The 24697-nt window shown below is 35.6% G+C and overlaps 1 protein-coding gene across 4 annotated transcripts in view; it reads right to left on the bottom strand.

The window, feature by feature from the left end:
* The window catches only part of LOC139118364 (histamine H2 receptor-like), a 149433-nt gene that overhangs the window by 109725 nt on the left and 15011 nt on the right, over nt 1–24697 (bottom strand). For 2 of the 4 annotated variants that reach the window (XM_070681655.1, XM_070681658.1), the window contains exon 1: nt 11030–11172. The exons of 1 other annotated variant lie outside the window; for it this stretch is intronic. The gene's annotated coding sequence lies outside the window, so the exon portion shown is untranslated. Of the gene's footprint in view, nt 1–11029; nt 11173–24697 lie in introns of those variants that run through there. One more of the 4 variants, XM_070681659.1, reaches the window with a different exon arrangement.

The following is a 24697-nucleotide window of genomic DNA, read 5'->3' as shown; positions in this document are numbered from 1 at the left end:
ACTGAACAATCAACGATACACCCTTATTTACTTTAAAATCTGACTTATTCGGTTTGTGTTGTCCAGTCATCAATTAGATATCAAATCTCTCCACACCATATGTACTCTTTACGTTTACACACAGTGGCAATGCCTTGTCTTTTCAAACAAAAACCGCGAACGAACAAACTAACCTTTGTTGTCATGTTTATTGTTTAAATCATAGCGCCTCACGGCATACAAACATGACGTCTGCCTTATTGTCCATGCCATCCTACAAAGAGTAATCATTGTCTTCATGTGTCTTCATGTCGGCCAATGGCTATCTTTTGTTCTGTCTAACTGGCTCTCTTCCGTCTAGTTGTCTCCATGTTTGTCTGAGTCTATTTGTATACCTAACCATAGACTCTTTTTTTCTGAAGTGTCTTTTGTCCATGCTATGACTTAATCGACAACAAACTGTCTCACATATTTGTCCGTTTCTGCTCCCACTTTGAAATCATCACGTGACACAATAGTATACTGCGATTGACACATTCAAATTTTAACCATAGTCTTTTCTCACCATATGTTTACTATTCATTTGAAATTGCGATCAAGACACGTTATATGAAGAACCAATTTGAAGATGTCTTCGCATATGAACAGTTTGGACTGACAGGTCAGCTGTACCATGTGTTGAAATGACTCACTGGTGTTATTTACAGACCTACAGATTGTTGGTATTTTGTTGGTATTTTGGTTTTGAAAATAAAAGTGGCTCGTGTTGGCCTTCATTGTGTCTAAAGTCATTAAAATTAAATTTGGTTTATTTGTTATTTACTCTTTAACAATCACGTTACCACCTTGGCAAATTACAATTTAATGTTTCTGAATTTGAACAGAATCTTTAAAAACCGTAGTTATAAGTACAAAAGTTTGCAATAAATTCGAAATTACTGACTCAGCGAGTGAAAGCTAGATAACTGAAAGCATGTATCAAGGGGTAATAAAATAGCGCTTGAAAGTATGACTTCATTTGTCGACGTTACTTTCGTGTTTGGTCTAGATATTCATTGGCAAAATGAGAGACAAATTATCTATTTTGTCAGGATTGTAAGAGTGCTTGCCATGGTGACATGAGGACTAACCGTAGTGACATGAGGACTCACCATGGTGACATGAGGGCTCACCATGGTGATAGGAGTGGATTGCTGCGTGACGGAAGCGATTAGTTTTGTCGTTCATATTAAACGTTATGCAGGGAAGAAATCATGCTACAGTCAAAGTAATAAGAACGTGGAATTTTGGGACTTGCGTTTTTCTCCAATCAAGTAAATCAAGCAGAATACTGAGTATTACTAATACAAAGTACTTAAGGAATAGACAGTAGAAAGCTATTCTCTTCTAATGTGAGAGTATGCCTTCATTTGTGATAGAGTACCATTTACAATAAAGTAGTTCTAGCTTACCCTTTTACATCGTAGTAATTTCCTACTCCTGGTGAAGAGATATATGACCTGTTGTGAATGCATTGCAAATAGTATTTTACCCATTTTTTTTCTCATTTTTATCGCATGGGTAAGAATGCCGAATGAAATTAATTAGAGTGAGCTAGAGATGACTGGAGCAATACTGTCTTCAAAGTACATGGTGAAGGCAGGGCCTAGCCTCTTTGTAAAAATTATATAACTCAACTCAAAAGATATTAGAAAATTTTCATATTTAATAAAGTGAAAATAAATAAATTTAATAAATAAATTTCATTGCAACACAAAGCAAAGAGGGGTGTCTGGTCTATGCCCCCTCTGAAGAGGTCGTACTTTCAGGACATGATGCGGAGGAGACATTTGACCTGAAATTCATAGAGTGAGTATTGTGTTTTTAGGGCTGAAAACAACCTACCTAGGGAATCAATTCGTGACTATGCTAAAAAACGACACGATAGGGAGTGTCAGCGCCGACTGTCATACATATAGTTTTCGAAGTTCAAATACAAAAAATGTTATATCAATATCATGACTTATTAATATTAATGTTAAAATACCATATGCGTTTATTTTCAGCAGTACCAAATTTAGACTGTCAATGGTATTCCAAAATAGAAACCAAACCGAATATCTACTCCTGAATTTATGATAAGAGTGTACTTCTCTCACTGTGCTACGGACCGCAATGTTGCAAATGGCTTGGTAAACTTTTAGTATTTCAGAGTTGTGTATTTACACATTAAATACGTTGTTATGGAGCATCGATCTGATAAAATTCAAATTTGATAGGTGACATGATAAATATTTACTTTTAGAAATATTACGAAATTATTGCCAATGAACTTACGTGTGTGTCAGCAAAGTTTGGATTTTCTACGACCATTGGTTTTAGTGTGTGTAACACTACTATGTGATATAGATACATGAAATCATTGTCTTCAAGAAAACAAGTATTGAAGTACGGGCCAATATATGGGGTAATACGAATTTACAAACCTCAAAAATCAAGTATGGTATGGTTATATTTGGAGTTGCTGTTATTGTTTCATCCAGTTTTCTTTTAAACAAGTGTCCATCGCTAACTGTTGATTTCCTATATTTCGTTGTAGCCCAGACCTTTACACTGTCGATTTTCGAATTGTTTCACTGCAGTTCAGAACCTTCAACTCGATTTCCGCAATGACTGTATTTTGCAGTCCAGAATGTTAGAATTAGCAATGGTTTTGTGTCGATTATATAAACACGTTTTCCTATGTTTTCTACATGTTTCACTTCAATACTCGTTGCGTTTGCAGTGTAAATCTATATGTTCCCTTTTTCAAGACAGTAACCGGACAGAGATCGTTTGCTGTATACAGCGCTTTAAATATTTTGACGCAGGCTTATATTCTCTCCTCAGTTAGAAGTAACGGAAGTCTAAAACGCTTCAAGAAACACGTCGGTAGTTTTTACATAGCGGTACTGAATTTAAAAATAACGACTCTTCAAAGGACTCTGATAAGTCATTAACTGCAATAAATTCCATTGTCTTCACTAATTTGTCTTGTACCATCTTTATAATCTTAAATTCTATTGTCTTCATTAATTTGTCTTGTACCATCTTTATAATCTTTTGTATACTTATTTGAGCATTGTTATACATTTTTCGTATATTATCTGTTTTCAGAATCTGTACTTTGAGGGCTCTGATGTACCCACTGACTTATTATTTTACTCAGACTGCCCTCATTGAATAAAGTATTACAATAGCCTGCGATCAAGGTAATATTTCAGTTTTTAATTGTTAGTACGTCCGACTGAAAATGAAGAAATCATCTCTGGGAAATAAATTCTGCTTGGAAGGATACTTTTCTTAAGTCATATCTGTCATAATTTTTGTTAATGGATCGTCACAATTGTCAATTCATTCTTTACGTTAGAGCCCCAATAGCTGCGAATTTTATGAAGTTCTGTTCTCTGTCACATGATTAGTTTTAGAAAATGGCGGGAAATCTAAAATGATGTTAAAACATTTGAATTTACACGCCAGTTTTGACACTTATGGCAGTGTCAATACACTTTTTCAGTCTTTAATGGGTCTTATTCAAAAGATTGGTTTATCACACATTCGCAGCTACTGAGGCTTTAAACTTTTTAGGCATGAATGAAAAAAACAAAACTGTAGACGCGTGGTGTAGGCATTTATGCAGGCGTAAATCAAGACTTGGGCAACTCCATATCACTCTCTATCAAGGTGTTACATAAAGGGTGATCAAACCACTTGATACGTCATCAGCAGAATAATGTGATCAATAGAAACTGTGAGAAGTAAGCATGCGCATAATTGCAATTATTGTGAACATATAGCAAAAATTTTTAAAAATCCATTGTCGTTTGTGTGTACCCTAAACTTAGAAACTTTCCAGTAAAAACAGCATTGTAATATAAATATGTGCAATGTTGCAATGCATCACGGGCAATTTCTCTACATTTCAAGGAACACTGTGTAAGATAAGACACAGGTTGTTGCAATCTTACTGTTTTTTCCTCGTCTTGTAGATATTTTTAGTGAATCGATCACCCTTAAAGTGCAGTGAATTATAGCCTTACCGAAAAATTTAATAAAACGTTTGTCCAACAGTACCGCTGAACTAAATTACATTCTGAATTACCCGGTGCAAGCGAAATTGCAATTTCACACTAATGGAATAATTGTTAATTATTATTTTCATTTTCCCTTCAATTCTATTAATTATAATTATCGGCAGTATATCATTTGTACCAGCTTCAACTGAATTAATTGGTTTTTAAAATTTTCGGAAGTTTCAACAAATTTGCAGATACATTCACATAACTGGAGTTTCTGGGCGAGACCACGTGTCAAAAACGACAACCCATCAACATAGAAAGTAAATGTCTTTGTACATTATACGAGAATTGACTGTAGACTAATTTATAGACACTATTACATTTGTCAAATTCTGTCACCCGCTAACCAGAATATATGATGTGTCATGGAGGAAACTCGCCTTTGTGTATGTGAAGAACAGAAATACAGTGACTTACAGTTTTTGAAATCTTCCAATTATCTAAGGTTTTCAAAGGATTTGCGACAATCTATAGTCTTTATCTGTACATATTCTTTCAGACTTAAACGGGTATGCATCATGCGGTCCCCGATACTGGGATTAATTCTAAATGGAAGATAATAGCTCACATACACATATGATCAGACTGTAATATTGATAAATCGCTGAGACAGTTAGTTACGATTGCTATATATTACCACGATCACTAACCAATCACTAACCAATCTTCGGCAAAAATGGTTGAACAGTAAAACCAATTGCATTTTTCTAATCCATTTTTACAAAAAAGTCACGTCTCCACGCCTGAATAGCTGATCAATTATTAATTCCAGGATGATGCAGTCTATATTGTTACTCTCTAAAGCCACTCAATATCATTAATAGCATACTCTCATTATCCGATCTGCGTCCACAGTCACGTTACCGATTCGATCGCCTCTCTCGTCCACCAGCGTATACCCGTATCTCCATGACAGTCTACAAGGCGTCAAGGAGCGTCTTAACGCCATTGCTACGAAAAGGTCAAAGATGCTTCTAATTCGACGTCAGCTTCTCCCATTAGGTGCCTCAAGATAAAGAATAATTCGCCCAAATGCAGCGAGTTTCGCACAAAAAAATTGACATAATTTTTTCCCTTATTCTCGATGAAGTTTTAAGTTTTCATCGCTATAATTCAAAGCAGATAATTTTTCTTAATGATTGAAAACAGAATTAGGAAAAGGGAGCATAATTAATCGAATTAATCCCCACTTAATCGTTGAAAGCCACACAGATTAAACAAGAGTTAACTGACATATTCAAACAGGGGACGTATACCTTTTATTTGTATCGTCTGAATTGTAACGATTTCATCTTCAAGTACACATTAGTGCCTTGGTCGTACAACAAGAATGTCTAAAATGAGTTTGCGGGCCTACAACATCCATTCTCCAGAAAATGTTTTCTCTCTACGTCATCGCCCTGCCTCACAAGACAAAAATAAAATCCTTCATCATGAAGAACGAATGTGCCCGATCGTCAGTGACACGACAGCTCTCATGTCCTTGAATCGAATGCCCACGCAGCAACAATGCCGTGCCTATCTGTCAGAAACTGTGTTAGAGCCTCAAACTGTTGCCATCAAAACTGCCCTTATATTATCGAAGACTACAGCATACTGGTACCAAGCGACCGTATAAATGACAAAAACGAGTAAAAGAAATTCAGCGTGTAAGATACAAACAACGGTTATTGATAGCTTTATTATAATTGTATGTTCTCGAATTATACACGCCGGATGCGAAAATAACGTTTTTTAATGGGTCTTACTCTTCGTCCGTCAAACAATAGCAATATGCTGCATATGTGTGTTAGCCATTACTAAGATACATGTTTGTATTTAATTTTATCACATACCTTGATAAAGGCTAGACTGGCCAGTGATATTAATCATTTTTAAGTGGCTTACGTGCGTTCAAACGGAAATACAACCAACGCTATGAACAGCGACGCCAGCGTTAGAATTGTCTTATCTTTGCCTATCAAATATAATATGAGAAGACTATTAAAGGTACGAAGCATTTCTTAAGCATAAAGAGTACGTTTTCCTATGATGGCAGCCCTTTCAGCAAGCTGTATTTCCAAGATTGTAACAGAGATCCCTTAGAATGAGCTTTCCGTGTATAAATTTTGCAATAATTTACTTTGTGTCATGATAAATGATGACATTTCTGAATGTGCAAATTTCGTTGTCATTTCAAGGAGTGAAATGAAGTCCGACTCTATGCTATATTGGATAATTCTTTTGGAAATTTTTTACGAATTGTCAAGCATTTACAGCAGCCTAGACTATGTGCGCATATATCGAAGCTATATCTAACTGTTGCACAACAAATTCATCACATGGTATTCATCATGTGGTATTCACCTGACATCCGAGGAAATGACCAATCAGGAACAGGGATTAAGGCAACGATAATAGTATACCTATCGGAGCTTAAGGAATGTGCACTGAATTGAACGCTCTATTCCAAACTGAATAATTATTGTTCATATTGTGATGTCACGCCAACTCATTAACGTTTCAAAATCCTTGTTAATCCACGCATCAATCAAAGCTGAAGCTAAATCTGAACAAATCGCATCCCCTTCTTTGTGATTGCATAGTCAACAAAGCTAAATCAATTTTATCTTGCAATTTCTGCAACCACATATTATCTAAGCAATGCATAGTCCGTGTCCCTGAACCTGAGTAGAGCATAATTTTTCTATCATATTATCGAAGACATGTGACTAACTTACACTTTCATAGATTAAGGTTATAAAAAAAATGACTGCTTCATGACAAACAATCATAAAATATCGTCACTCACAAAAATTAGAGCGCGACAAATTTGTTCAAACGAGAAACCCGACTGCCGATAAATGTGTAAACATAAAACGGGTTTCTCAACAGCCACACTTATTTCAAGAAATTGTAGAGGCCGCTTGTCTCATTTATCATTTATAGGCCTACCAGTATAATACTTAATAAGTGTAGAACGGTTCCGAAACAACGGAAGTAAACGGTAAATGAAATGGTCAAAATCCGAATTTTGTATGATGGCTATAAAGTATATCTTTCTCCCTGGAAAGGCTTTCTTCGTTTATATCTATTACAATGTATATGTCTCTCATTTCCATAGCTTTGCTTTAAAAATTTTCATGGGTAAACATTTCTAGTTTCCTTACAATGATAAACGCAGGCACGAAGCCCAATACCATTTAGAAAAATAAGCACGTTTGGTATAGCGCGGTCAAGAGCACTCGTAATGTGATTCTAACTTTAATACACACGCCTTTCTCTGTTTTCGTGACCTTGCATACAGGCAATTCCAGAGACAGTCAATTTCTGTCTACAACTTGTGGAAGTCACGACTACATCGGCGTCGATTCCTCAATGTCCTTAACCTCCACAAACAACAACGTAAAGCAATCACAAATAACCTGATATGCATAATCACATTTTCCAAACTACTGGGCCGTGTATTCTTCTATTAAACAACACTACTTGATTGGAGGTTTTGATAGTACAAGCCGTGTTACAAACACGCCAATCACAGAAGCATCTCTCTCTCTCTCTCTCTCTCTCTCTCTCTCTCTCTCTCTCTCTCTCTCTCTCTCTCTCTCTCTCTCTCTCTCTCTCTCTGTTATCTTTTTATCTATCCATCTATCCATCCATCAATCTGTCTGTTCGTAACTACAAATTTAAGCAATAAATCACACCCAGCGACGGTATATCACATGATTTTGACCAGTTCACCACATATGTGCACGAGGTATAGCGAGTGCATTTATGGAGATATTGGATGGACCATGGAGGTAGCTACCTCCATGGATGGACTGGTCAAAGTCGAGTGCATTTACGGAGATATGGAGTGGACTCGTCAAAGTCGAGTGGTATACCCGTTGCTGAGGTCATAATATTAAAATGAAATTCTTGCGTGAAATGTCAAAAATTGAATTTTTCTGAAACTGAGAACTCGTGCCTATTTCATCTATGCTATATTGCGATTATAGCACGGTTTTAGCTATCGCTCATGCATATATGTCGTGAACTGGTCAAAATCTCGTGGTATACCATCGCTGGGTCTGCTTTATTGCTTAAATAAATGTGTGCATATATGTAATACACATACATACATACATACATACATACATACATACATACATACATACATACATACATACATACATACATACATACAAAACAACGAGTTATATTTTTTTATATTCTGATTCTTGTCGTTCTTCAACGTCGGATTGTTCATCGTCGAAACATGTCATTCAGCGGAAAAGATGCATTTCGATAAAAGGGAATCTAGAGCGTATAACAATGTCATTCTTTTGTTCAGTTCAGACATTGCTTTCTTCGCTGAAATGAAGCCCTACTAACATAGCAGGCAAAACAAATTCAAGCTTAAGAAAGAAGCGGGTTGTGGTTTTTATTGTTAATTACCAGCGCCGTCCATGCTGCATTGATATTGATTGGCATCGTTTGTCGCATGAACCCTTCAGGCTGTTAGTTGCTTTAAAATTATCAGGGATCGTCATTCGACACTAATCAAATAGCAATGGGATCATAAGATATAGTTTTTAGCGTTTTGAATAGAGTTTACACGGCAGAGGATACTCAAGGTTTCCATGTGAAGGCAGGGAGAATAGTTCCTACCAAACCTTTCGTTGCGGCATGCATGTGATGTTATAACCCATGTAAGTTATTAACAGTATAAAGTAACCATCGCCTACATCACTCGTACACTAATGTAAGCAGATGCTGCTATGTACAGTCATACTTTCATTTTGATCATGTGTTACTTTGTACTGCTGTAACAGCAAATATGAAGTTTTCTCTCGACAGAGTAGATTTCTTGCAAAGATACCAATATGGAATTAATCCTGGAGATGACATTGCAATAAACGTTGAAGTTACTCTTCCAATGAACAAAAATTTATATAATCAGCTAGATGTCGGTGAAGTACCGAGATTAGAATTGACGTATCATAGTTGAATACACATAGTGTGACCTACAGCAGACATGTGTTTCAATTCTGAATACATCACATATTATGATAATTGTTCTATTGTTCTCATCGATACGACCTCCATAACTTTACGCCAACAAATTTTGGCCACAGAGAAAATAATATCGTTCCTAGGATTTTGCTGCCAAAGTAATATCAGCAATAACGAGCTATGTCTCCATGGTTTGACATTTTATGAGTGTTCTGAAACATTTTAAGCAAAATTTTGACTAGACTGTATTGTTATCTGGGTGACGTGATGATACATAGCAAACGAGACCTTCTTGTACGCTAATAAAATCTTGTTATATAACAACACCGACAGTTTTTCTGCCGACAGTTCATTGTCACCTTGAAAGATGATGAATAGGATTTATATGAAATTAATGTGTTCGCGGCTATTTCATTGACAAAAAACTCCAAATACATTAAAAAAAGCGAAAAAGGAAAAAGTACAAACGGTGATTCCGTTGAACAATATATATTGTCGTCTTCAGTTCAGTGTAATTTTGTTGTTTATATCACGTCTGAACAAGTTTTCTACCTTTACACAATGTTAAAAGACACGGTACTATTTACACAATGTTAAAAAAACGGTAGTATTTACACATTAAAGTATTCTAGGAATGCTACTTAACTTAAAAGAAAAGCGGAAACGACATAAATCATTCTTTGTAATCTACATGTAAACTATTTTCATGCCAAAATGATCATACCATTTTTCGTCTGCTTCAAATGAATTTGACAGCTCATCGTGGAAATATTTCAGACGACTGAACACGCACCCGCAAAACCATTAACGAGTAGAGTTAACGATCACAGAATGTAACACGAAGAAGGATGGATATCTAGAATGGGTCACTTGATGTTTGCAGACTTGTCACACTAGTTTATATCATCTTCATCACCCCTAACACAATGGCTTCAAGTATCTGTATATGTATTACTCTTTATTACGACAGCGGAGGGACCGTTGGCAGTGGTATGGAAAGACGCCACCATCAGGGAAAAAAAACCCAATCAATTCGTTGTGTGGTCAAGTATTTCAATTAACATGAGAAAGGGAAAATATCGAATTATATAACATGATCTAATTCTTGGTATCAGTTTTGTATAATTACTCCTGCTAATTTTTTGGAACATTTTGTTTATTATGATTTTATAGGTGTCGAATGTCGGTGGTTGTTTTGTCAGTTAGATCACTCAAATTATTTGCCTTGAAACCGCTACTTTGCTTAAAATCTAAGCTGTCCCGGGAAACACGAATTCACAATTATCTGAAGATCAAAAACTGTATTCTTGTATTCTGTCCATTACAATGGAAATTCAATTTTTGTGGGTCATAATGTCGGCATTGCCAGCCACAAAACAAATATGTTATGCCTTCGTAAGAGAATAATTTCAGCTGAAAGGTTAATTTACATAACTATTTAGAGTCCAACACCATATGTCAGAATGGCATTGCCAATTTGGCAGGAGAAATGGAAGCAACTGATGTGTGTTCATGGTCATTGACTCTTGAATAACCGCCCTCGTGACAAAAATAGAACTCTCTCTCTCTCTCTCTCTCTCTCTCTCTCTCTCTCTCTCTCTCTCTCTCTCTCTCTCTCTCTCTCTCACACACACACACACACACACACACACATACACACTATGGTATCTTATAACTAAATCCAGGATATCTATCAAAATATCAAGTGTATTATTCAGTACAAGTTCGAAAACGTGATCGAAGTCTGTACCGTAAGCTTGCACAGTTAAAGGCCGTAGCAATTATACGATCCACGTCGACATGACATGAGAGGCGCTAAATTCCGTCGATTTGCTGGCCCAATCAATCATAGCAATGGTATTGCCATATACGTGAGCCGTTACATATGAACGAACAGTAAGCCACATTGCTGACATTAATACGCCCTAAAAAGTTGCCTATAAAACTGAATTATTTACAAAAGCAGACAGAATCCCTACCTTAATCACCGTCAGGTAAAACCTTTCCTATGCAACGCTTACAAGAACATGATTTTCACCCAGTCAAGAGAGACTTGCATCCTATCCCTGAAAGCTCCGTCACATACACACCGACTGTTTGAAGTGCTGGTTATTTTCAGGGCTGAACATTATCTTTTCGGGGTGGGGGAAAGATATATTTGCAAACACTGTCGTGGATATGATTGTTGAAGCCATTGTTAGAGAGAGTTGTCTGGTAATCTTAATTAATCACGGAAATTGAAAGGGACAACAATGTTTGCAAAACCAAGCAAAAGAGAAGTATTAGTTATGAAATGAATCTTGCATTGTGTTTCCCGATGACGTATCAACTTCGCCTTTCATAAGTATACGTTCACATATGGCACGGTAGTAAAGCCATGTGTGAGAATTACGACGCGACAAACCATACTGTACTTTGTAGATTTTTTCGTCATTAAGAATTTATGTTATTTATAATCGCAAGATATGTGGTATATTACTTTTCATAGAACATGATGTTGTTCAAATAACTAATGACACTCTAGAAACCGACCCTTGCACTTTTCTGGCACGTAGAGACACTTTTATCAACTAACCTCTTTATAATGTCAACCATAATGCGTGGAATTGAGGGCGTTTGTCGCCAATGCATGTTTGTTGTCGGTTACAAGTAAAACAACACTGTTGATGACTAGGTGGGACATCAAGTTTGACAAGCAAGTACAAGGCCATTAAACATTACACGGGGACTTTTACAGAGAAACATCAATTGTTCGATGGTTTCAAATGAGATATTTTCTAGTCAAGAGCTGTGTAATTTTCGATTTATTGAATGAGCAGTATATTTATCTGGTAAATAATAAGTCAATCAACGCAATTCATCAGTTTACTTCGACACAGTGTTCGTTAAACAAGACAAAATTTTGATAACGTAGATACGAGAAGAAGCTTTCGCAAATTTTCTGAGAATCACTGTGTACTCGTGTATCATTGACCACAAATCTATCATGAAACAATATTAATATGTAGTTCTCAGACCCTTTAGTAAATTTTTAATTTTATTTACAAAATAGTTTTTATATATCCATTATAGTTCCCAAAGCTAGATGGACTACATACTACATATACGATACTATAAGAGGAATTAGAGAGCCGTTTATGAACTTCTTTGTGAATACATAATGCCATAAACTGAATAGGTAAAGCGATATCTGTCTTTGTATTGGCCTGGCACGGTTATTAGACCTATACTTGACATTTACAAAAGGTTTTGTTGTTGTTTAGTTACTGATGTTGCTTCAGTAATATAGTCTTATTTGAACGGTTTTCCAATGTTGAAATAAGAGGAGACTCCTGCTGTGATGAAATATCTTACATTGGTTTATTATTAGCTACAACATGAATGGAAGTTTAATCCTGTCATTTTATTCCCCACTTATTATCTTGTAAAGTTTTGTTATTTATTAAGTTTCATATCTGTGACTGGAAACATGTCGTTAAAATTAGATATGGTGTGTTTTGAAACTTTAGATTTGGACGAGAGAAAGCGGCGTCTACGTCATACACATTATAAAAGACAATGCATTTGTGGTATTAGCTTATAGTTTGGGTTTGTTATGTACGAATACATCTCGGCAATCGTACTTTCTATGAGAGAAGCGCTATTTCGCTGTCAAATTCTACCACTGACACTTTATAGAGCGAAGCTTATGTAGGTGATCTTTTTATGCATACTCTCAACTACTTGACGAAAATTCACCTTGCTTGGGGCTCTTTTCAATGTATATAAACCACTAGCAAATCACTTCCAGTCTTTATGCTATTTTAACTGATTCTGATTGTTGTCTGCATCAATCAAAAATTTCTCTAGAAATTTCTCTAGAGTATCTAAATACCTTTCGGTTCGTCTGTCTTTGTCCCTCCACCCATCCAACCTCCCCAACCACTCTTTTTAACTATCTATCCATCCATCAATCAATCAATCAATCGTCGACCCATTGGCAACCTACCAACTTGGTTCTCAGTCAGACTACCTTTCTCAGACCGTCTTTCCACCAGTTTACCGTGTATTGCTTAGTTATGTCAGATATTCATTCTGCTCCACTGTCGTTATGTAACACCAACATATCGAGATTTGACTTTCCTCAATCTTTAACAGTTGCACCTTATATAGCCGATGTATATTTTAATTTGTTTTCTTTTTCCGAACAATACATTTACTAAAAACATTAGTCGCCATCTTGCACACAACAATCTGCTTTTATCACCGTGACGGTATCCTTGTTGTAAAACATCTGCGGCCAATATTAAAATCTACTAATTGAAAAAATATAATTTCCATACGGATTCTATTAGCCAGGATTGGCCTATCTGAATATTATTGATAATGAACCTTGCACTGAATGTTGCGCCAGGCAAATTTCATTTCACTATTTATACATGTCATCTTCAATTAATACCCTAGTGAGTGACATACGTGATATTCGTTAATTATTTTAACACAGCCCGCCCATTAAAAATGAGTGTTATCATGAAACATATTTGCTTACGTAATAAAATCGAAACCGTTTACACTGTAAGCAGTTGTAGCTGAGGGAATATGAAGATGTACTGATAGATACTGACTTGTTAATCCTGACTTTAAGTACACTCATGGGTTTGCTCCCAGTTATCTTTCGAAAATGATCTCACTCTATGTTCCTAGTCGTAACTTGAGGTCAGCTGACCAGTTCAGACTTTTGTCCGGTGCGATCGCGCACAAAGAAGTATGGAGATCGTTCGTTTCAGTGTAGCAGCTCCCATACTCTGGAACATTCTTCCATTACTCGGCGTTCCTCCCCCCTGTCAACTTTTAAAATCAATGTATAAGCTTTCCTTCTTAAATATGCTTTTTAGCCCCATTTCTTTTTTATGGTGTGTTAATTTTAATCAGCGTCCTTGATCGCATTATTGTGGATATTGTAGCTTTATAAATTATTATTTACTTATTGCAAGCAATTTCTTCTGACCTCTACAACCAAGATTGAAAATTCTTCTTTTCTTGTTGTCTAATTTTACCCTTCTTTAACATAACCGATTAATATCCCTTCTTCCTGATATTTAAGCTTCATTAGTTGATGCCTTTTACACATTTTCCACCATTGTTATCGATTTTGTTAAATAGAGTTTCTAATTCAAATATTTAGATCTTGTCAAAATGCCCATCTTCAACTCAACAATACAACCGTCATGCACAGGTGAATTGAAGTCCGGACTACAGTGCATTCGTTTACATTTTACATTGCACGTTTAACGACTTAAGCTAATATTTAATATTTCAACAAATTTTACGGACAAAAAGAGTTAAATTTAAATTTACCGCTATTATTATTAACTAGAATACAAGTTATAAAAAAATACTACCACAGCTACAACCTTAGCCGCTTTATTTATTTATAAGTTGGCGGAATTCGTGCCGACATTTTGAAGTTATCAAGTTGATATCGAAAATTATCTCAACGGTACTTTATTAATTACCGCTACATTGTGCTATAGAATAAGAACATTCTGCTCGACATTGCTTTTGAAATCTTGCCAGTGATTACTTGGAAGTGACTTGGTCGGAATTGCTAACCTCAATGTCCCCTTTTAAATCTGACATTGTCTTTTAGGTGTTCTCGGGAGACAAATTGTTCCATCTTTTTAATGTAAAAAAATGATAAAATCAGAGTTTCTTTGCCTTCCATCGCCATTTGTGATTCACACCACAGCATTGTCTCGCATCCACGCGTTGCCATGACGTCGTTAATTACTTGAAAGCATTCTCAAGCGAAGTTAAACGTTGGCGGTTTTGATGCGATAAATTACTTTGTTTCTCATTGAAACTAAAAAGTCTGTCAAGCCCAAGCATACGAAAAACTGGGTGTGATGTGCCTGTATATTACTTCCATGTTGAGATTTCAGGAGTAAATACAATTGATATTCAGTGCTAGAAAACCACAGCCGTGTCATGTAACGGGATTGTTAAATGTAAGTAAGTACGTTTCGTTTAGATAAAAGCTTTATTACTTACCTTCAAGGATTTTATGATCAAGTAACAAACTCTATGACGCCCCTTACATTTTGTTTTAATCGTGTATGACTTAAATGCAAAACCTGGGTGACTACCTAAACTCTCGATTGATTGCAAATTTCACGATACTCTCGAATTTCTAAAACTAGCACAATACAGGTATAATGTGCACAACAACAGATATTATGTTTTGACCCAGGAACTTGAAAGCAGCCGTATGAAGGATTTTTGTCATCATCTCTCGAACAAAGTTAGATTTCCAAAATTGTGTTAAGTCATATGTGATCTGACATCATACCAGGAGAAACAGTCATTTTCATACATTTTCATATTTTAACTGTATTTCAATGAAAAATCATACATTTATATCCTGTCATTAACCGAATTTGGGTGTAAACAGGAATGAAACATTATACTCCCGGTTTGATGGTAGAAACAAAGTAGTAAACCCTTAAATCATTATTATCAATGCAAGGTTCACGCAGCTGATCTACAAGATACTTACCGTACCAGTGCGACACTTAAGGCTATTTGAATACAACGATATTACAACATTAAACATCCATATACACAGAGATATGCTGGTACTATGACAAATTTGATTGTTGAATTTTAATAAAGTAATAGTTTGCATTATTTATCGATTTATGTCAAGAGATAATGAACTTTTAATAAGGTAATAGTTTGCATTATTTATCGATTTATGTCAAGAGATAATGAACTTGACATCACTGCAATTACTTGCCATTGACATAATTATTTCACAATAACCAAACTTTGATTTCCTATTAATTGCTTAACAACATAATATAATTTTTAGAATAATACCGGTACATCTCGAAGATTTGCCTCCCCCAGTGACCTTTGATAGATGGCCCCAAAAGCACAGATACATACACGAAGATGGATCATATTAATATCATATCTACTACTCGATAGCTCTTACTTGCATTCTTTCAACACTGACTTAAAGGTCTGAGTTTATTTATACTGTATTGTACGTTGTGATAATTACATGCAAGGTGTCAGGCATATTCTATACCACTCGTACGGTTTAAAACCGTAAGAGTGGTATATAAATTTATTTGTATCTTGATGTGATAAGTAAACCAAATTATTCGATAAGGCCAGGCTGCATGTATTCACACGCTGGTCAATATATAAGTGAATTTGAAAAAAAAGATTTTCAAACTTTCATATATGTGCACTTCACGAGACTCTTGTTAATTTACAAAGGTTGTTATCGTCTTCAATTTATACGTTCAGTAGTCTCCCTCTGACAAGTGATGGGGATTTAGGCCTGTTAAAGTATCCTTACTTTTTTGCATTGAACTAATCTGCGCCTCGGGAGCCGATATTCTGACTCTCAAATTTTATAAATTTTTTTGTCAACCACTTGTGGGGCTCACTTTGCTTATGGAGTAAAGAAAGATTTCACCAGCTTAGTTTTGTGAAAATCGAACATTTAATTTCCTTATAGAGTTAGCAAACACAGGAATGGCAGCCATTTTGTATTTCAAGGTATTTGGAAATATCGGGTAATCTATTTCTCTAGTACCGAATTTTGCAGGGTGACCCCTGATTTTTATTCTTGATTTCTTTAGGGAATGTTTTAATGTTCCTTTTTCGAAAGTTTGAGCAAACGTTTTAAGACTTTCAATTTTGATGTGCGTATACTGCCTTAATAATTGTTAGGAAGGGCAACTAATTAAACCAACAAAAGATGACGCATTTGTGGTTGAGTTACTGCGGTTGTGACGCAAACAATGAGTAAGGGGTAATTTCTGTTCCTCATTGTGTCGAATGACTTTACATAGGCTTGCTCCACACGAAGGGAAAGTGGCCTGAAGTGCTAATGAAGTACATAAAATACAGCTGAAAATTTTCATGAGAACAAAACAATTTATGTAAATTACATGCAAGTTTGATAAGTAGGATGTGCTTCTGATGTTATAGATCAATCAACATGGTTTATTAATTGACTAATAGTGGGCGGAAATGTAACAGTTACCAGGTTAATTGTCGACAATTGTCCTCCGGCTCTACTGTTTACGAGGAAGAAAAATATGCGAAAATGCAAAAGTATAACAAAATTGCTTCTATCTCGTCCCTAAAATGTATCAACTTTGTACGTGTGTTCTTTTTCAGTGTTGACAGCTATTGCCGTGACTTTAAAAAACTAATAGGCTATGCTGTGTTGCAGCAATTCTCGCAAATTAAATGTAAGGCTTGTAACAAAAGGAAGCTCACCGAGATAAATATGTTATGCTTTGGTAAACAGAAAAATTGAGGTAGAAAAATATCTACCTTTACCATAATCCACCATAAAATTTGAATCCATAAATGATAAATCGTTCGTGTAGAACTATTAAACTTCACACCTTGGTGTCTTTGTAGTTTTAATTTGATACACAATGCTTTAAATCGCAATTTAATCATTTTCGCTAAATCGAGCGGCGTGATTCCTTTATGTGCGAAATTAGGCCGATGCCCCCTCCCACCGACTCCTTTTAAAAAGGGTTTATTCATATCATGGTTGCCAGGCAACATGAAGAGTACAAGAGACGCTGGAAATATTAAAGTTCTATTATTATAAACGATTGAAAGGTGAATAGAGTGCTTGATTATTTAACTTGAACTTCATTGAATATGAAAAAAATCAAAGGTTATTTGAAAACCACGGGACGCATTTAGTATCATAAATTGTTTTGTAGAAAATGCAACAGCACATGATATGTTGAAATAAGTTATTGAAGGTCTGTTAGTTTTATCATATAATGTTTTTTCCCAGCATTTTCCCTGTATCTGTAAAATACATTTTCTCGCACTGCCCTCCATATTATACTGAAATGCACAGCGTCCAGCTTGTCAACACAGTCCTAGACGTGTGTGATGTCCTACTACGGCTGAGTTGTGAATTTGAATCTTGATAAGAATTCATTTGTCAACAATATCATTACAAATTGTACTACGGTAACCTTATCATTGTTAACATTCTTAACAATCGAACATAAGATCATGTATTTTTGTTATAAAAAATAATTCAAATGGTATCAAATGTTCCAGGAAATGTCCGTGTAATCGGTACTCATAGCAGTAGAAAAAGTTATAAATCTGCTATTTGTTGTGTTCATGGTTATCTAAATCGCTAATGTTCGCTGTTAACTAAATGGCTATCAAGCATACAGTTGTCTTCAACCGATCTGTCCACAAAGCAATTCAACGTAAAATACTTACACATCGACTTTGTTAGAGCAGAACATTTACTTCAATTTGTAAAGTTATAACCTACTAGTACTTCAATTTGTAAAGCTATGAGCTACTAGTACTTCAATTTGTATAGCTATGACCTACTAGTACTTCAATTTGTTTAGCTATGACATACTAGTACTTCAATTTGTATACCTATGACCTACTAGTACTTCAATTTGTATAGCTATGACCTACTAGTACTTCAATTTGTATAGCTATGACCTACTAGTACTTCAATTTGTATAGCTATGACCTACTAGTACTTCAATTTGTACAGCTATGACCTACTAGTACTTCAATTTGTATAGCTATGACCTACTAGTACTCAAATTTGTATAGCTACGACCTACTAGTACTTCAATTTGTATAGCTATGACCTACTTGTACTTCAATTTGTATAGCTATGACCTACTAGTACTTCAATTTGTATAGCTATGACCTACTAGTACTTCAATTTGTATAGCTATGACCTACTAGTACTTCAATTTGTATAGCTATGACCTACTAGTACTTCAATTTGTATAGCTATGACCTACTAGTACTTCAATTTGTATAGCTATGACCTACTAGTACTTCAATTTGTATAGCTATGACCTACTAGTACTTCAATTTGTATAGCTATGACCTACTAGTACTTCAATTTGTATAGCTATGACCTACCAGTACTTCAATTTGTACAGCTATGACCTACTAGTACTTCAATTTGTATAGCTATGACCTACTAGTACTTCAATGTGTATAGCTATAACCTACTAGTACTTCAATTTGTATAGCTATGACCTACTAGTACTTCCTTTTCCTGTAAGTGACAAGGATCAGCTGGCATGTCAGCTCAGCAAGTCGATAATATAGCGAGGGAAGCTTTTTTATGCCGTCGTGTTATGATTTGGATTACGCTGTTATTGAAGATGGCATCTCAAAATGTGATATGATAAGCGTCACAAAGTCTTTTCTTCGGCGATCGTAAAGTATTTAACACCGCTAATGATCTATGACTCACAATTTACCATAATTTACTTTCGAATGAACCTGGAAATAAAATTTTATAATTTCCTATAGTGTTGAATAATTACAAGACTTCATTGGGGAAGGCCCTTGACAGAACAGAATTAATCATAACCCGCTGTGAAAAGTTAATTAACAAAAGTAATAATCCTGAAAATTACTGTGTAGCAATTACCTTCTGCTAACAAACCTTCAAAAATGCAAAAGTAAAGTACGGTCAAATGGAATGACGATGATTTTATACTTGTCAGAACATCTTCCGACCGACCAGCCTCTCGAAAAGATTTTCAGCACATTACCAAGCCTTGTTGAAGCTGATAACTTCATCATCGAACATTCACTGTACATCGACCCGACAGCGAGGTATAAGTTTGTTTTGTTGAATACGTGTAACTGTAGAGGAGTAAATGAAAGCCAATCGTGAAGCAGACATAGTCAGACGATTTTTCGCATTAATCTGAATTCGAAGGATAAATAAAGGTGTCTCAATCCGTAAAACCTTTATGTAAATGTTTCGGATGTGATCATGCGAATTTAGGCTTTTGAATTTGGGAAAGTCATCAAGACTCAAATCAACACTAGAAATATGGGGACTGAGCAATTTAACATTGCTATGGAAAAATTACTGTTACCAATCGGTAGTAACACCGCTTTATTTTGACTACGACAACACTCGGATGTCCAAACGCCTATCTAAAACGAATAAATCGGTTACCTTACAAGTTTTTAAACACAATATCAAAAGGAGGACGGTGATCGAGAGTTATAAAAATGGAGGACTGAACATGCTTGATAATTTTACTTTACAAAAGTCTTTATATCCATCTTTGGCACGTTCTAGTTTATTCACTAGTGACAGCGCTAATGGGAAAGCCATACTCTTCAAAGCATTTGAACTGATTGGACCTCATCTCTTGATCATCTGCGTTTTAACACAAATAACAGAGAGAAGATTGACAAGTGAGTCTGCTTAATTCTAGCCACCTTGACATTAGAAGTCAAATTAACTTGTTAATGAAAATATTTGTATAATTGCCACAGCTTTTTCCCTAACTTGCTCGCCTCAGGTATGGTCTTTGTTAATGATATCCCAGACAGAGATTCAGGTTCCATCGAAGAACTTGAAATTATATTTGACGGACATCAAAGAAGAAAATGGATTTCTTAATTGACTCATTGATCAAAGCAATACCTTCCAACTTAAAATGAAAGCATAAAGGAACACTGTCAGGGATTGATTTCATTCAATATTCTTCTGTCTTGCTTGATCTTTGTGGGTGAAAATTTATACAAACTTTGCAACATTAACTTCTTTTATTAAGAATTCCTATCAAAATGCTTCGTACCTTATTTAATTTTGTACTTTCTTGCTGATGGCACACATTTTGATCAATTTGTCATTTGGACTGACGAACGATGGAAAGCTGTCAGAATTTAATTTTGAAACCATACATAATATCTTTTCAAGGGCTCTAATCTTCTCATTTGAATAATTGAAACCAGTAAAACATTTAAAATTTTAATATGACCCATAAGAACACTTGTTTTTTCATAATTTCTGATTTTTAGAGTTGCGATATTAGAAATTTTAAGTTCCACTTTTTCATGAATGTCTATTGTAACGAACACCGTAACGGCGAGACATCTGCAGCCGCGTTCTTCACAGATAACACTATTAAATTGACAAATTGACTAATTAAAGTTAAACAATGAAATGAAAGTAGGCATAACGTGACACATATGACTTTACTACATTGAGGCGTGCGTTTTGTCACATATGTGTTTCATCATCAAGCGTGAGAATGCAAATGTAAGGTTGCTTACTGGATTTATTTATCAATTAGGCACTTTTGTTACATTTGTTGATTCTCGACTTCAATATTCTGCTCCGTAAATATCAATAACATGGTTGTCTTAGCTAGTATAACTTGCCTAGTCGTATTCATTTGTTACTATAGTATTATGACTCTTTCTAAATGTTATGAATCAAGTTATAGAGAGCCATAATAAGCTTATTTCTCAAAATCTTGTTGAACAAGTTGTCTATCAGCAACATACTATAACAGAGAACAGAAAACTTAGTCGTTTCTGATGTCAATTACTAAATTATGAATTGTATAGTGTATAGCGTTTCTTTCTCTTACTGTATTCAGGAATGTCAATGTCACGTGATTCATGATATGAGACATATTGTGGAGTTATCAACTTCAAAAGAGATTGGGCGACAAAATTAAGTTGCAGTAAGGTATCGTAATGATGACATAAAGAATCAGGCATTGGGATGTTCAATTGGAAGAGAATCCAAAGCAATTGGGACACGAATCAAACGATCACTTACTGACAATTTACATTTCCGTTCAAAATACAAAGAATTAATAATGAACTAACAAATGCCGGGCAGACAGAAAAGATATCTTTTTTTATCTGGCTTTATCTCGACTATCACTGTTCATTCTAAAACAACATTTTAGTTTCAATGTTATTGCGGAGCCTCGTCAACACACATGGAAGCTTTCTTGATACATTTGTCTGATTTGAACCTTTTGAAGATACCCCTGCTGTCTTGGCCCTCTCTGTTGTTTGCCCTATTGGTATGGCAGCAGTAATAGTATTTACAGTACCATTACCCTAGTGGTATGGCGGCATTATTGACAGTACCATTGTCCTATTGGTATTATACAATGCAAGATCCGAGGTACATGAATATTCCACATTGATTAAGGGTCATTAGCATAGAATTTTAATACCGAAACAATGCTCATTAATGTAATCTGCATATTTGAATATCATTATACCTCGCATCTTGCACTAATAGATTGGTATGGCAGCATTATTGACAGTGCCATTGTCCTATTGGTATGGGAGCATTATTGACAGTACCATTACTCTAGTGGTATGGCAGCAATTATTGACAGTGCCATTGTATTACTGGTATGGCAGCATTATTGACAGTACCATTGCCCTAGTGGTATGGCAGCATTATTGACAGTACCATTGCCCTAGTGGTATGGCAGCATTATTGACAGTGCCATTGTCCTATTGGTATGGGAGCATTATTGACAGTACCATTGCCCTAGTGTTATGGCGGCATTATTGACATTACTATTACCTTAGTGGTATGGCAGCAATTATTGACAGTGCCATTGCCCTAGTGGTATGGGAGTATTATTGACAGTATAATTGTCCTATTGGTATGGTAGCATTATTGACATTACCATAACCCTAGTGGTATGGCAGCAATTATTGACGGTGCCATTGCCCTAGTGGTATGGGAGCATTATTGACAGTATAATTGTCCTAATGGTATGGTAGCATTATTGACATTACCATTGCCCTAGTGGTATGGCAGTAATTATTGACAGAACCATTGCCCTAGACGTATGGCAGCATTATTGACATTACCATTACCCTAGTGGTATGGCAGCAATTATTGACAGTGCCATTGCCCTAGTGGTATGGTAGCAATTATTGACAGTGCCATTGTCCTATTGGTTTGGTAGCATAATTGACAGTACCATTGCCTCAATGGTATGGGAGCATTATTGACAGTACCATTGCCCTAGTGTTATGGCAGCATTATTGACAGTACCATTGCCCTATTGGTATGGCAGCATTATTGACAGTACTATTGCCCTACTGGTATGGCAGCATTATTGACAGTACCATTGCCCTAGTGGTATGGCAGCATTATTGACAGTGCCATTACCCTTGTGGTATGACAGCATTTTTGTCAGTGCCATTGAACAGGCGACAATACACCACCGTACAATGTATGATATCTTTCCCATGACCCATTTCATCAATCAAATAAATCTCTCAAATTTCAAATTTTATGACCGGGCGCCCGTATGCCGCTTTTCATCGTTGCAGAATACATGCACATAAGCTGCTTCAATCAATTTACTACACTAATTACTCAACGAGTAATATGTCGTATGAGACAATGCTATTGTCGAATCTACCATTAATCACACACTTTTCAACTCTCTACATTTTTCTCCAAATATCTTTTTTATTACAATCATCTTGCTTTTCGACGAACACACTGCTTTACTTGTAAATTGCATGAACGTGTCGTCCATGTCTATTATTCCTACATAATTGGGAGGCGTGTTTCAGTTATCCTTTTCTGCACTATTCAACACCATTGGCTAATTGTATCTAGTTTTAAGCTCCAAATTGCTGAAACATATGGTTTATATGACTGTGCAATATGTTAACATTTCTGCCGCTTGCGGTAACTAGATTTTATGCAGAAATAGAACCGCTCAAGATACTAAATACTAAAATTCTGACCTAGTGCTTTCAGATCACTGCGGTTTTTTGCATTTTCACTACCACCATCACCACCATCATCATCATCATCATCATCATCATCATCATCATCATCATCATCATCATCATCGGCTACACTATTCGAGCTGAAAGTGATCTGAACAAACTCTAGAATATCCAATGCTGGACATAACACTTGGTATTCTCAATCCCTGGTTCTAACATTACTGGATATCTGAAGTGTTCGTTAACATTTGGTCAAACTTTTGTTCTCCATTTAAATTTTTACCGACTAAGATTCCCGTTAGATAAATCCGATAATTAAACTTGGCGTTTATAAAGGTATTCCACACCATGAACGAGTCCATTATTTCACAGAAGCTTGACCGCTATGGGGTAAAGAGGCTAGGCTGTCGTTGTCTTGATTAATAGCTACCTTGACAATCGTCAACAGTAAGTTATTATTGATGGAAAATCGTCAAAGCCAATTATTGTCAGATGTGGTGTTACTCATAATCAGGATTCAATACTGGGCCAAACACTTTTTTTTTTTTTTTATCTGAGAAAAAAAAAGACATTACAGAAATTAATAAAGTAGTGATCATACATCATTATTGTGTATGTCTGTTGTGCTAGGGTCCTGGTGGATATTAGTACTGTAAATTCTCCACTTTTTATTATGGGCAAAAATTTTATCTTTTCTCAAGGCAATGTGATACTCAGTTTTTTGTATAGAGTTCACAAATCTTTTGTATGCTGTAAAGTTAGGCAAGGTCTTTTTACAACGACAAATATAAATGTACCTTTTACCAATAGGCAGTAGGAAATTCACAATACTAGAAAGTTTGACATCACCTAGTATGATCTGCCATATTTTTGGTCTTACTCTCAATTTTAATTTTTGTCCCCATAACATGAAAAATGCTTCCCAAAATAGTTGCACATGTTGACAATCATGTAAAATATGGAGTAAAGTTTCTTCTTTGTTCTTGCAGAAGGGCCAAACACTTTCCTCATCTACATTAATAACACCTCCAACTCCACTAATTTTTTTGAACACCAGACTTTTAACAGCACTAACTCTT

This window comes from Ptychodera flava, chromosome 19, assembly GCF_041260155.1.
Source record: "Ptychodera flava strain L36383 chromosome 19, AS_Pfla_20210202, whole genome shotgun sequence".
NCBI classification, from domain to species: domain Eukaryota; kingdom Metazoa; phylum Hemichordata; class Enteropneusta; family Ptychoderidae; genus Ptychodera; species Ptychodera flava.
The sequence above is the reverse complement of the archived record's forward strand: the minus strand, read 5'-3'. Positions and strand labels throughout refer to the sequence as shown.